The following is a 13,194-nucleotide window of genomic DNA, read 5'->3' as shown; positions in this document are numbered from 1 at the left end:
TCACTGGTCTTTCTTTGTTTATTGATTTTTACAATAGGCAGAGCACTTCTGTTTTAGGGGTTTTGCCTATGTTGATGTTTCTTTCTAAAACTCTCCTCCAATTTTAAAAAGCTAGTACATTTTCATCCTTCAGCCTCAGCATCCTCTCCCACCACATTATCTAAAATTGTGCTCTATCTTATCACCATGGTTGCCACAAACATACTGCAGGGTGTACGGGATATTGTACAAGTTTTACCTATACAAAGGACATTATGTAGGTCATACTTACACAAAGAACATTGTGCAGGTTGTACCTTCACAAAGGCATCCAACCAAGGGAGGTCAGTAGGAGTTGACCTTTAGCTCTCTGCTCCCCAAACTCTGTGGCATATGCTCAGAGAAAGTGTCATATTCTAATTTTATTGAAGAGGCATACCATGGACCAACAGTTGCACTGTCCATCACCTAATCTATTTCCTTCTTAGAATTGTCCATATTATTTTGTTTATAACTTTATTCGATTGCTTTCTTATTTATTGGACTACCTATTTGAATCCACTGCAGGCAAATAATGATAGGTCCTATATGTTTGTTTCATTTACCATCGCTGAGAATGGACACAAGGGAAATGGGGTTTGACAGAAAACACCAACAGATACAGTGAAACTCCTCTGATGGAGGAAACAAATGGGACAATGATGGCTACACAGAGCAAGAGGTACAGACGCCTACAGCTAGTGAGAAGAATAAGTTTTCCTGACTTCCATGACTCCAGGAAGATACGAAGCTGCCAGTGAAACTGCTTGAACAAAAACAAGACCTCATTGAAACAATTGCCAAATATAACAGTACATTGTGCTCTTATTTATTAAGTGCAGAAAACCGTGTTGTTTATCACCACCAAACCTTAACCAACCTCCTCGTAGAGCCACAGCTCCCCTACCATGTTGTTTGCAGGGTGTCCCAGCATCCCCACTCTGCAGTAAGGCCACCCAATGGTTCCTCTTTTTTGTTGCTGTGGTTTGAGCCCTCCCACTTTGATATTAGCCTCATTAAAGCAAAGGAAAATAAACTCAGGGTCCTTTTAAGTCCTCGTTTGAGATCACCACTCTTACCTCCTCCTGAGCCCGTCTTCCCAGCTTTTCTGAATTAATCTCATTAAGATATACCATGTCTTCTTTGGAGAAACATCTGTTCAAGTTCTTTGCTCATTTAGGAAAAGCCAGTCACTGAAGGACAAATACTGCATGATTCCTCCACATGAGGTATCCATAATAATCAAACTCAAGAAAACAAAGAATACAATAGTGGTTGCCAGGGGTGGGGGGCGAAGATGGAAACAGAGAGTTGTTGTTCAGTGGATATAAAGTTTGTCATACTAGTTGAATAAGTTCTAGAGATCTGCTGTACAACACAGTGCCTATAGTTAACAAAATATTGTACACTTCAAAATTTATTAAGAAGATATCTCTCAAGTTAAGTGTCCTTACCACAATAAAAGGGAAGGTGTTGGATATATCTATTAACTTCATTGTGGTAATGGTTATCACAAGGATTTGGAACTGTCCAAACTCATCGGATTGAACATATTCAACATGTGTACTTCTTTGCACATAAATTATACCTCTATAAAGCTGTTAAAAGTAAAGATGTACTATAAATTTGTCAAGCACCTAGAATTGGGGGTTAGGGGAGTTTTGCAAATAAGTTTTTATATTCTTTGCCGTTAAAGAAACTTTATATTCTTAAATCCTATCTGTTGACATCCTTTTGACAACAGCATCACTTTAATCACTTACAAGGGCCTGGAACATGGTGGACACTTAATAATATTTGTGGAATGAATAGAGTGTGAGGTGCTTTTGACGCCTAGGCCTGGAAATGGTGCACATTACTCTACCCACACTCCATTGGTTAAAACTCAGTCATAGGGACACATTAACTGCAATGGGCATTGAAAAATGTATCCAGCTTCATTCCCAAGAGAGAAAAGAAATTGATTTGGTGAAGAGCTAGCCAATCTTTTCTATATCCATGCCCCCTGGTTTCACCTTCAAAATCCCAATTGGCAAAAGTATGTACAACTATTAGATATCAGAGAAAAAAACTCCTCTTGAATGTTATTTAACTCTATTTAATTCATCAGGTTTCATTCAAAAAGGTGTCCTATACAACTTAAATGTCATGAAAGAAATTGAAATTCCCTCATCTATTAAAGGAAATTACACATGGGTCAACCAAATTGGGAAAACAAGCCCCTGCCTTGCTTGAAGAAGTCAAGTAAGTCAAGGGCTGGTGCAAAATCAACTATTAATGTCTTAAAGAGCTAGAGGAAAAAGAAAAGTAGATAAAAATAATCATAAAATGTAGTTTTAGATGTTGAAAATAAAGAAATGGCATAAAAATCACTATAAATATTCTATTGTCCCTCTGAACTAGATGCATACAAATATATTTATAAGCAAGATCCATATGTTTTATAAAAAACAATGAAACTAACAAGCAGCGCAGAAATTATGTTGTTTTCCTAAGCTGTTTCCCAGGTTGTTTTCCAGCGTATGCATCTGAACAAGGATTGGCACATTTAAGCATGGAAAATAAGACAAAATAAGGAATCATCTCATAAAAAATAGTTATTGTGAAAAATACCAAATGAGTCAAGTGGAAAAGTTAAACTCAGGGTCCAATGATGGGATCATGAGGCAGCCTACTTGATTTCCGTATTCCCTAGGCTTTCCCAGCAAAAACTAAGGTGCAAGGGGGAAAGCATCACACTTCCCATGGGATATTAAGCTAAAATTACCTTGTGGAATGGATCACACTGGAAGCCTTAACGATGACAGAAATCATAAAGTAAGAAGTAGCAAAATGGTGACGGGAGAGAGCACCAGTCCACGGGTGAGGAGACACAGATCCTAGTCCTTATGCCTACTTGATGTATAATGTAAAACATGTTACTCACCCTCTCCAGGTTTCACATGTGGATTTAAATAACTTGAAAGCATCCTTTCAGCTTGACCTTCCATGATTCCAAGAAAACTTTCAACCTTCTCGGGTTGCTCTGAGTCTTGAAGCAAATACTTTAGATGAATAAATAAGTGAAGTCATTGTGGAGACAACTACTTTAAATAAACAAATGAATCAAGCCATCACCATTGTAAACATTGCTGCTTTAAAATGATGCTTTTGTTCAAATATATTATTAAATAGAATGTTTGAACAGAGGGAGCAGGACGACAGAGATCAGGTTGGAAATATTAGAGCCTTATGAAAATAATCTGGAAGGATTTGCTATTTATCCAAATAGGAAAAAAATAGAAGTTGAGGTAAGCAACAGCAAAAACAAACAAATGAAAAACGATACTGATTTTGCTTCAGATAGTGACCTATCATATGAACTAGTTGTGTAGACTAACGGCAGTCTCTTACCATCCCTCATGCTTAAATTAGTGAAAGGAAGCAACAAGAGGAACACAACCATATCCAAATTAGCTGCTCATCAGAATCACCATGGTGTTGAGCATACAACCCTTTATAATAGTACTTTTGTGTCTGAACACTTGAAAATCACTGAGCTAAAGTAAAAATGTTAAAAAGACTTGATAGGCAGATGTACTGTTAGAATTTTCTGTCTTTTAAGGTAATTATTAAATCTCTAAGGAAAGCTAAAAAGGGGTGGGTAGTTTTAAATTGTTCTTGCTCTCCTGAAAGGTTTACTCTGTTCTCCTTTTTTTGGCAATAATAAAGCTTTGTAATACAAATAATTTAAAATATATATTTTGTGAAGACAGAACAACTCTAGAGACTACATGTGTTTTTAAGTGTGTGTACATGTATAATTGTATATGTATAATTCCAGGGAAGAGGCCACTGGGAAGTCTAAAGTCTAATAGTGTAGGGCATAAATGACTGTTTCATTTAAAATTTTCAGGAAGCCTTTAAGGAAACAGAGCCTCAGAGATGTTAAACTTGCCCAAGAGCTAGTTTTAACATCTAAAAGATTCTCGATACCAAGCAGGTGCATCCTCAGCAGCATCTAAAGACATGGCTGTTGCTGAGGATGCACCTGCTTGGTATCAAGAAGCTTATGAGCTGCAGGTAAAACCAATGAATGCCCCTTTGAGAATGTTCCAATCTCTCTCTCTCTCTCTCTGAAACTCTGGTGCAAAAGCTTATCAAAAAAAAAAAAAAAAAAAAAAAATTCGGAAACTTTCCAAACACCCAATAGTATGATCCTATCAAAAGACCCTCAAGTTACCTTACCATTCATTCTGGGGACCAATAATGTGATTCTATCAAAAGACCCTCAAGTTACCTTACCATTCATTCTGGGGACCAATAGTGTGATCCTATCAAAAGACCCTCAAGTTACCTTACCATTCATTCTGGGGACCAATAGTGTGATCCTATCAAAAGACCCTCAAGTTACCTTACCATTCATTCTGGGTATTTCTTGATTCCTAAAATAATAAATAAAATCACTATTTGCAAATCTCATTTATAGAAAAGAAATGCCTCATCGACTACTTCAAAAAAGGTTTGATTTAAACACTGCATGTTCTCACCCATAGGTGGGAATTGAACAACGAGAACACTTGGTCACAGGAAGGGGAACATCACACAATGGGGTCTGTTGTGGAGTTAGGCGCTGGGGGAGGGATAGCATTAGGAGAAATACCTAATGTAAATGACAAGCTGATGGCTGCAGCAAACCAACGTGGTACATGTATACCTATGTAACAAACCTGCATGTTGTATACATGCACCCTAGAACTTAAAGTATAATAATTTTTAAAAAGTTTGGTTTTAGTAAAATATAATTTTCTTATTAACTACTAAAGGAAAGCCTCTATCCTGTCTTAAGTGGTTCTCAGTGAAGGTCTCAGAAGTCCTAGACTATCAGAAATTACTGCAGTAAATCCTAGGAATTAAAGATAATGTGTAACTTATAGTACAAAGTTTTTGTACAAATAGGTTTATCACAGTTGTTCTTTCTGAGATGTATTTCACAAAAACAAACTTATTTCTTTTTGGTAGTATGTTCATAATTTTGTTGAGAATGACTTCAGCAAAGAGGCTTACAGCTGAAAATGTGCTGAAATTATTTAGTACATGAAATGAAGAAAAAACTAGATGGAGAATAATTAATTCCATTAAGAAATTTTCTTGTTACTCCTCAAAGTCAAGTCAGTGAAGCAGACCAAGTCAAAAGTGTTAAGGTTACTCTTTGAGTTTTGTTTGGGAGACAACCCAGATTATATAAAATGTAAAAGCAGAAGAACTAAATGAGCAAGAAAGAAATTAAGTGGAAACTGTTATAACATAAATAATGACTGTTTCCGCATCTGCACAAAGGCTCAATAAACATAGAAGAGTTTTGATTAAGCTGAGGTGTGTAAACACCTGGGTTCTAGTCCTACTTTCTTTTCTCATAATAGATATGTCGCTTTGAGCTGGTCACATAATCACTCTATTCCTCAGTTTCTTTATTTGCAAAGGAAAAAAACATCTTCCTATGTGATAGCCTGTTTGTTTGGACCAAATGTGGACTTAAGAGTGCTTTGTAAATTCTAACCCAGGGTAAAACTGTTCTTGACCACACAGTATTTCCAAAAATTAAGAAGTGAATGAATGGCTATCATTTAAAAATTGGTAGGATAAATCTAGAGATTTAATGTGCAGCATGAGGACTGTAGTTAATAATATTGCACTGCATACTGAAAATTTGCTAACATTAGATTTTAGGTGATCTTAACACAAGGAGAATGAGGTAATCATGGAAGATGATGAATATGTAATTTTGTTTGACTGTACTAAGCATTTGACTATATATATGTGTGTATAGCAGAAAATCATGTTGTAACACTTTAAATATAACGCAATAAAAAAGCAAAAATAGATCAGCTTCTGTACAGCAAAGGAAAAAATTAAGAAGTGAAGAGAGAACTCCCCTCCCCCCTCAAATTGAGAGAAAATGCTTGCAAATCATATATGTGATAAGGAGCTAATGTCCAAAATATATAAGGAACTCAAACTGCTCAATAACAAGAAAACAAATAGCCTGATTTAAAAATGGGCAAAATGAAAAAGAATGAGATTGTATGTTTTACAGGAACTTGGATGGAGCTGGAGGCCATTATCCTTATCAAAACTAACACAGGACCAGAAAATCAAACACTTCATGTTCTCACTTATAAGTGGAAGCTAAATGATGAGAGCTTATGAACACAAAGAAGGAAACAACACACACTGGGGTCTTCTTGAGGGTGGAGGGTGGGAAGAGGCAGGACAGCAGAAAAGATAACTACTGGGGACTGGGCATAATACCTGGATGATGAAATAATCTGTACAACAAGCCCCGTGACACATGTTTACCTGTGTAACAAACATTCACATGTACCACCAAACCTAAAAGTTAAAAAAAAAAAAGAAACTAAAATTTAAAAACTAAAAGTGGACAAAGAAACTGAACAGATATTTCTCAAAAGAAGATGTAAAAATGGCTAACAGATAAATGAAAAATGTTCACCTTCACTAATTATTAGTGAAATGCAAATTAAAACCAAATGAGCTATCACTTCGCACTTGTTAAAATGGCGATTATCGAAAGCACAAAAGGTAAGCGCTGGAGAGAATGTGAAAAAGAGGGAACTCTTGGACGCTGCTGACAGAAATGTAAATTAGTACAGCCATTTTGAAAAACAGTATGAAACCTCCTTAAACAAACTAAAAATAGAACTACCATATGATCCAGCAGTCCCACTTCTGGGTATATATCCGAAGGAATTGAAATCAGTATGTCAAGGAAATAACTGCATTCCTATGTCCACTGCAGCATTATTCACAGTAGCCAAAATATGGAAACAACCTAAGTGTCCATCAACAGATGAGTGGATAAAGGAAATGTGGTGTGCATACCTCATGGAATACTATTCTGCCTTAAAAAGAAGGAAATTTGCAATAACATGCATGAACCCAGAGGACATTATGCTAAATAAAATAAACCAGGCACAGAAAGACAAATACCATATGGTCTCACTTATATGTAGAATCTAAAAAAGTCAAACTCATAGAATTAGAGAGTAGAATGGTGGTTACAGAGACTGCAGGAGGAGGGATGGGAAAAGAGGAGATGTCGATCAAAGGGTGCAGAGTTTCAGTCAGGCAGGAGGAATAAGTTTTAGTAATCTATTGCACAGCATGCTGACTATTGTTAATAATAACATATTGTATATTTCAAAATTATTAAAAGATTTTAAATGTTATCACCACAAAGAAAAGTATGTGAGGTAATGGATATGTTAGTTAGCCTAATTTAATCATTCTGCAACATGTACATGTCCCACAACATCACATTGCACCCTATAACATATGCAATTATTATCTCTCAGTTAAAAATAAAATACAATTTTTAAGTGAAAAAAAAATATTTTTAAAATCAGAATATTGCATATAAAATGTGTATTTCAGCCTTCTATTAAAAATCAGACATTCTAGCAACACTGGCACCATATTCCTGTATAGCACAGTTGTCTGTAAGTGAGTATTAGCTGCTCTCTGGGAACAAAATTCTCTTCAGTTTCCTTAATCCCTAAAGTTCCCTAAAATCTTACTCAGGGGCCATCCACATAACCTGCTGGGATCTTCAGATATTAAGTTTACCTGCCTCCCCCAACCAAATAAATAAATAAATAAATTGCAAAGGAAGATTAGATGTTAAGGACAATAGTTAGTAGATTTCAAGTGTGAATGGATTATATTTATCAAGTTGCGACTTGATAAATATAACTGACTATCACTACTTACTTGGAATTCCATTGCCTGGATTAGATTTTTGAGTCTGGGATCATTAAAATATTACAGGAGATAACCCATATACCACCCCTATGCAATGAAAGTATGGGCCAGTAAAAACAACCAACCAAACAAAAAGCATGCTTTTTAGAATGTAGTTATTCAGGCTACCAAACAATATTGGGAGACAGATGACTTTGCCAATAAGTATAGCAACCACTTTCCCAAATTTAACTCCAATTGTTTCTAGAGAGAAAATGTTAAAATCTGAAAAACACAAACTATGTAGCTGGGAAATTATTTTAAATCCCTATGCAAGAAGACTTAAAGCAAGCATCAAATTTGAATTAATAAGACATTTTCACTTGAGAATCTTAAAAATCACTATATATTGTTCCAGACTAGCTAACCTCCCAATTATAACTTTTTTTTATCTTGGAGGTAGAAATCAATTATTCAAGGCCCAAGTCAAGCCCTTTTGACTACTTCAATGACCAGAACAGGTCAGGTTGCTTAGACACAGACAACAACATGCCATCCAAAAATGGGAATGCCATTAAGAAACATTTCAAATTCAAGAGTAGAAATTAGCCTACCTTCTTATTTTTAGTGGGGAGGACCCTGGTCATTGTGAGGCAACAGACTTTAAGTAGAGGACCTTAAAACTATGTGTAAGATGAAGAAGGAAGTAGAAGACTATAGGATGATTGATGCCCTGGATAAGAGAGTTACCAGAGTTACCAGTTTAAGAAAGCAGACAGGCAAGAGTTCCTGGGAGTACATTCATCCAAGTCTTATCTGACTTCAGATAAGACAGAGTGCTTCTAGCTTACGGGACCAAATGGAATCAATTAAGGGGAAACACACATATACTTGACACTAACTTATCTAAGGGGATTGATTGATTGATTGTCTTTCTTTTTTCCCTCCCTGCCTCCCTCTCTCCCTTCCTTCTTTCTTTCTTTTGTTTTTTGCACTGCTCGTTTTCAAATACTCTTGGTTCCAAATGTTAGTTTCCATTTGCATAGTCAGGCCATGGGACAACACAGATGATCTACCTTCTGTGTGAGCCTCTCTGTCTCTGACACCACTTAATGCCAGAGAAGCCACAGTGTGCAACTCAACCCTTTCCTGCAACTGGATAGTAGGCTTCACCTGATCTTTGCTTTTTTTTTCAGTCTAAAATGGATGGACACAAAGCCTCAACCACTTTTCTGTTCTCAATTCTAAAGCTTGTTTGTCCAAAAAAATCAGCTCCTCCACAACTAGGTACAGCTCCTGAATCTAGTCAAACAAATCAGAAGAGACATTGCCACAGACCTCATGATTTCCACAGGCTTACTTCAGTAGAGTTTGATTATCAACTGTCTTTCCATCTGGTGACTGGTTGCTTCACTGGTTGGTTGGTTCAGTTAACTAGAGATCTTTTCGGGTTATACATAATCTGAAAGTTATTTTCTAGAGAGAAAATCGAGAAGGGAATATAAAACTTATCCTACCACTAATGTGTAGTCAGCAAAGTGCAAAATAGTGAGGAGTTCTGATCAGCAAGGGGGAATAACAGATATCAGTTTCAAGAGATAGCAGCTTTGAGTTCATTTCGTAGAATACAAAGTAGTTGTTAAAACGTGGGGATCATGGACACCCTTTGAAGACACTAAGAAAACCATGAGCCTTCTCTCCCTAAAAATGCACAATATTAGCCAGGTAAGAACTCTCTACCCCAATCCATAGACTTTAAGAGGTACATGGACCTCAAATGAAAACCCACAGTGAAGAATGTAAATAAATATCCATCTGTTTTCAATCAAAATCTTGGTAGAAACATCAGTTATGCTATCAGTTATACTATACAGTTAACAGAAAATCTGTAAGAGACCTTTGTAATATCAAAATATCATTTTACATACTATAAATATATATAATTTTACTTATCAATTAAAATTAAATTAAGAAAAATATTAAAAGAAAAATGCATCATGATCAATCAGGAGTGCAAGGAAAGCTTAATATTTTAAAATATATTCAAATTTATCACATATATAGACCAAAGGAAATAAACCATTTGAGCACCTTGATTACTGACATTTGATAAAGCTGAACAATCAATCCTATACATATATACTTAGAAAAAGAAGTCTTAGAAACTAAGAATAAAAAGATCCTTCTTTAACATGCTAAAGAATGTCTGTTTCAAATGAACAACCAACGTAATACTAAGTGTTCTATGATGTCAAGAATTAGTCAAATTTTCCACTACAACCACTATCATTAACTATTATTTAAATTTTGGAGACAGTCACATCCAGTACAGAAAGATAATACAAACCGAGAGGGTGAGAGATTTTTGGGTAATTACCAACTGAAAGATTAAAAATTTAGTGCAACTTGGATTCAAAATGCTGATGCACAGGAAGGATTATTATTTATTTTTCCTGTTTTACACATTAGAAACTGAGGCCTAGAAAAGGTAAGTTGCCCAAGTTTACTGGCTACTAAGTAATAAAGCTAGAATTCTAATGTACCAAAAATCTATGTTAATGGTGGTGCACTTGTGACTCACCTCAAAATACATTAATGTATACTCAGCAGGGTTCATAAGCAGTAAGTTTTTTTTCTCTTTCCTTTGTAAGATCACTTAATCTACATAGAGAATTTATATCTTGATTGAAGTGCACATGACATCAAAAAAAGTGAAAAGTTCTATAGAAAGGCAGAGGAAGAAAGAAGACCATTTTATCATCAATCAATGTATGAGTATTATTAATTTATTTTTAAGACACTGCCTAAATAAGTGATATAATAATAATAAATAAAAAAGCGTAACGGTGTCTGGATCCTTGCATTCTTGCTAAATCTCTATCAGTTACTAGCCAAATAACTTGCCTGAGCCCTCATTTGCTTCATCTGTATACTGAAGGTCCTGACATAAATATTTTCTAAGATTCTATGAGTCTGTGACTCAAGTTAGTGATAGAGAACTTTGGAAGGCAACCTAAAATTTAGGGTTCTGCTAACATATCATTCCAAGGACTTGTCCCTAATGGACCAAGACTGGGCTGGGTGTCCCCTCTGTGTTCCCTTGGAGTCCTCCACTTCTAACACAGCACTTACTACACTATTTATGTGATCATCTTTTTATCTTATTAAAATGTAAGTTCTTCACATGGACACAGGGAGGGAACATCACACACCAGGGCCTGTTGGGGGAAATGGGGTAAGGGGAGGGAGAGCATTTGGACAAATATGTAATGCATGCAGCGCTTTAAACCTAGATGATGGGTTGATGGGTGCAGCAAACCACCATGGCACATGTATACCTATGTAATAAACCTGCATGTTCTGCACATGTATTCCAGAACTTAAAGTAATTTTTTTTAAAGTAAGTTATTTGAACACAGAGGCCTGAGTCATTTTACCATTTGTTGGAGAAGCAGAATAGCATATGGCGCAAGAGCACATACTCTGAAACAACACTGCATTGCCTTTCACATCCAGATCCACTGTCTCTAGCTTTGTGTCCTTGGGAGAGTTAGCCAACCACTCTTTGCCTTGAAATCCTCATATGCAAAATGGAGATATGATGACACCTAACACAGAGAGTTATTGTGAGGTTTATGTAAGCTACAGCATGCAAATCATTTACAAGAGGAATTGGCACATAATAGATAATAAAGTCAGGTATTATTATTATCACTGGTGTCTGACATTTCTGGTATGTAGTAGATGCCCAGATATTTGCTTAAAAAAGTGAAAGATTAACTGTTTTCACAACGTGTAAGATGTGAAACCAAAAGACTTCAAATTAATAACATATGCCTATGACTTTGGTTTAATACAAAATGAGGTGCCTCTATTATCTAGACTCATACTTTATATTATCTTAGGATGTATTTAGGAGCATTGTTGAGTAGTAACTCAAAATGTTCTTGTGACTGCCTTAAAGTTTTAAGTTCTGGTGAAACCCTGCCCAAATTTCACAGATGAGAGGTTGTGACAAAGGAATCATCCCAATTGCCAACCATCTACCTTGGGATGTATACATGAACAAAGACTCCAGTGGGATTTGGTCAGATGAGAGACTTGGAGGCGCTATGAAAAATCTCTATGGCATGACATTTTCTGATGGGAGCATGGCCTCAACTCTTCTTTCTAGTTAGTGAGCCTTAACTTATGAAAGTTCCTGTCTTGGTAGGATTTGCATCATTCTTCACTGCAAATCCCTCCATTCTGTTTCCACTCTGTGCCTGGGTATGTGATCATAATATTGCCAGTTTTCCTAACTCACTTATAACAATAAGCCCATTTAGAATAAATTTAGCTTGCAAATCATGTTTTGGTGTACCACATCTTCAGCTAAATAGACATATATATACCCAAAATAACTTTTAGAAATCTGTGTCACAGTGTCACTGAGCTAAATAGCCCCATATTTTAGCTTCTCTGTGCTCAGAAAAAATAAAATCCTAATAGCAAGTTCTTATTAATTATTTCATTAACAGGACAAACATTTAAAAGGGAGCATTTTTAAAAGGTATTCAAGAGATCTGAACTGCTGTTTCTCCAAGAAATAATTTCTATGCTTCATAAAAAAAATTCTGTTTCATATACATTTAAGCTCGATTTTCTTCAACAGATGCCGGAGTAGAAAGGTCCCACCCTACTCCATGTAAGCATAGATTCTTAACTGTATACCCTCTCTAGAATTTTGACTTGAAATTAGGGGAGATAAAAAAAAGTGAGGGGGTTGGGACTCACCTCCTTGAGCAAGTGTCTTGACCTCTCTGAGCTTCAGTTTTCCTGTTAGGTAACCAAAGGACTGCCAATTTACCATTCCACTATAGTACTCCATAATCCTATAATCTCACCTCTGTCGATCATTAGACCAAATAAAACTATTTGCCTTCTTTCGCTCAGTAATAAGCAAACTATACTGACAAAATACACAGTACACATGTTAACTTTGAAACATTTGGCTTCCAATGTGGTTTCTTAAAACAACAATGGTGCTATGGCAGTTTAATTTGTCAGTAGGTTGACATTAAATTGTTTTCTCAGCTGTGTTAGGCAACAAGAATCAGTTCCACACATTTATCACACAGACTATGATTTATAATTCCTGAAATAAACTTGATATTTTCTTTCACTTATATATTTTTAAATTTTAATTCAAATGCCATTTCTGCAACCCCCAAGTATTATTCCTTTAAAAGCTTTCTTAATGACTATATCAAGGTACAAGAAGAATCTTCAAATATACTCTCTTATGCTACTTCAAAATACATTCTCTCCAGTTGTAGAAAATGAAGCAAATAACATTGAACATATAATGCTGCGTATGCACTACAACGAAAGAACCAGCAAAGCTGTTTCAAAAAAAAAAAAAAAAACTCTCTTAACAATTGGGCTGTATACTGT

Source organism: Macaca thibetana, chromosome 8, assembly GCF_024542745.1.
Source record: "Macaca thibetana thibetana isolate TM-01 chromosome 8, ASM2454274v1, whole genome shotgun sequence".
NCBI lineage: Eukaryota > Metazoa > Chordata > Mammalia > Primates > Cercopithecidae > Macaca > Macaca thibetana.
Note: the sequence above shows the minus strand (reverse complement) of the source record.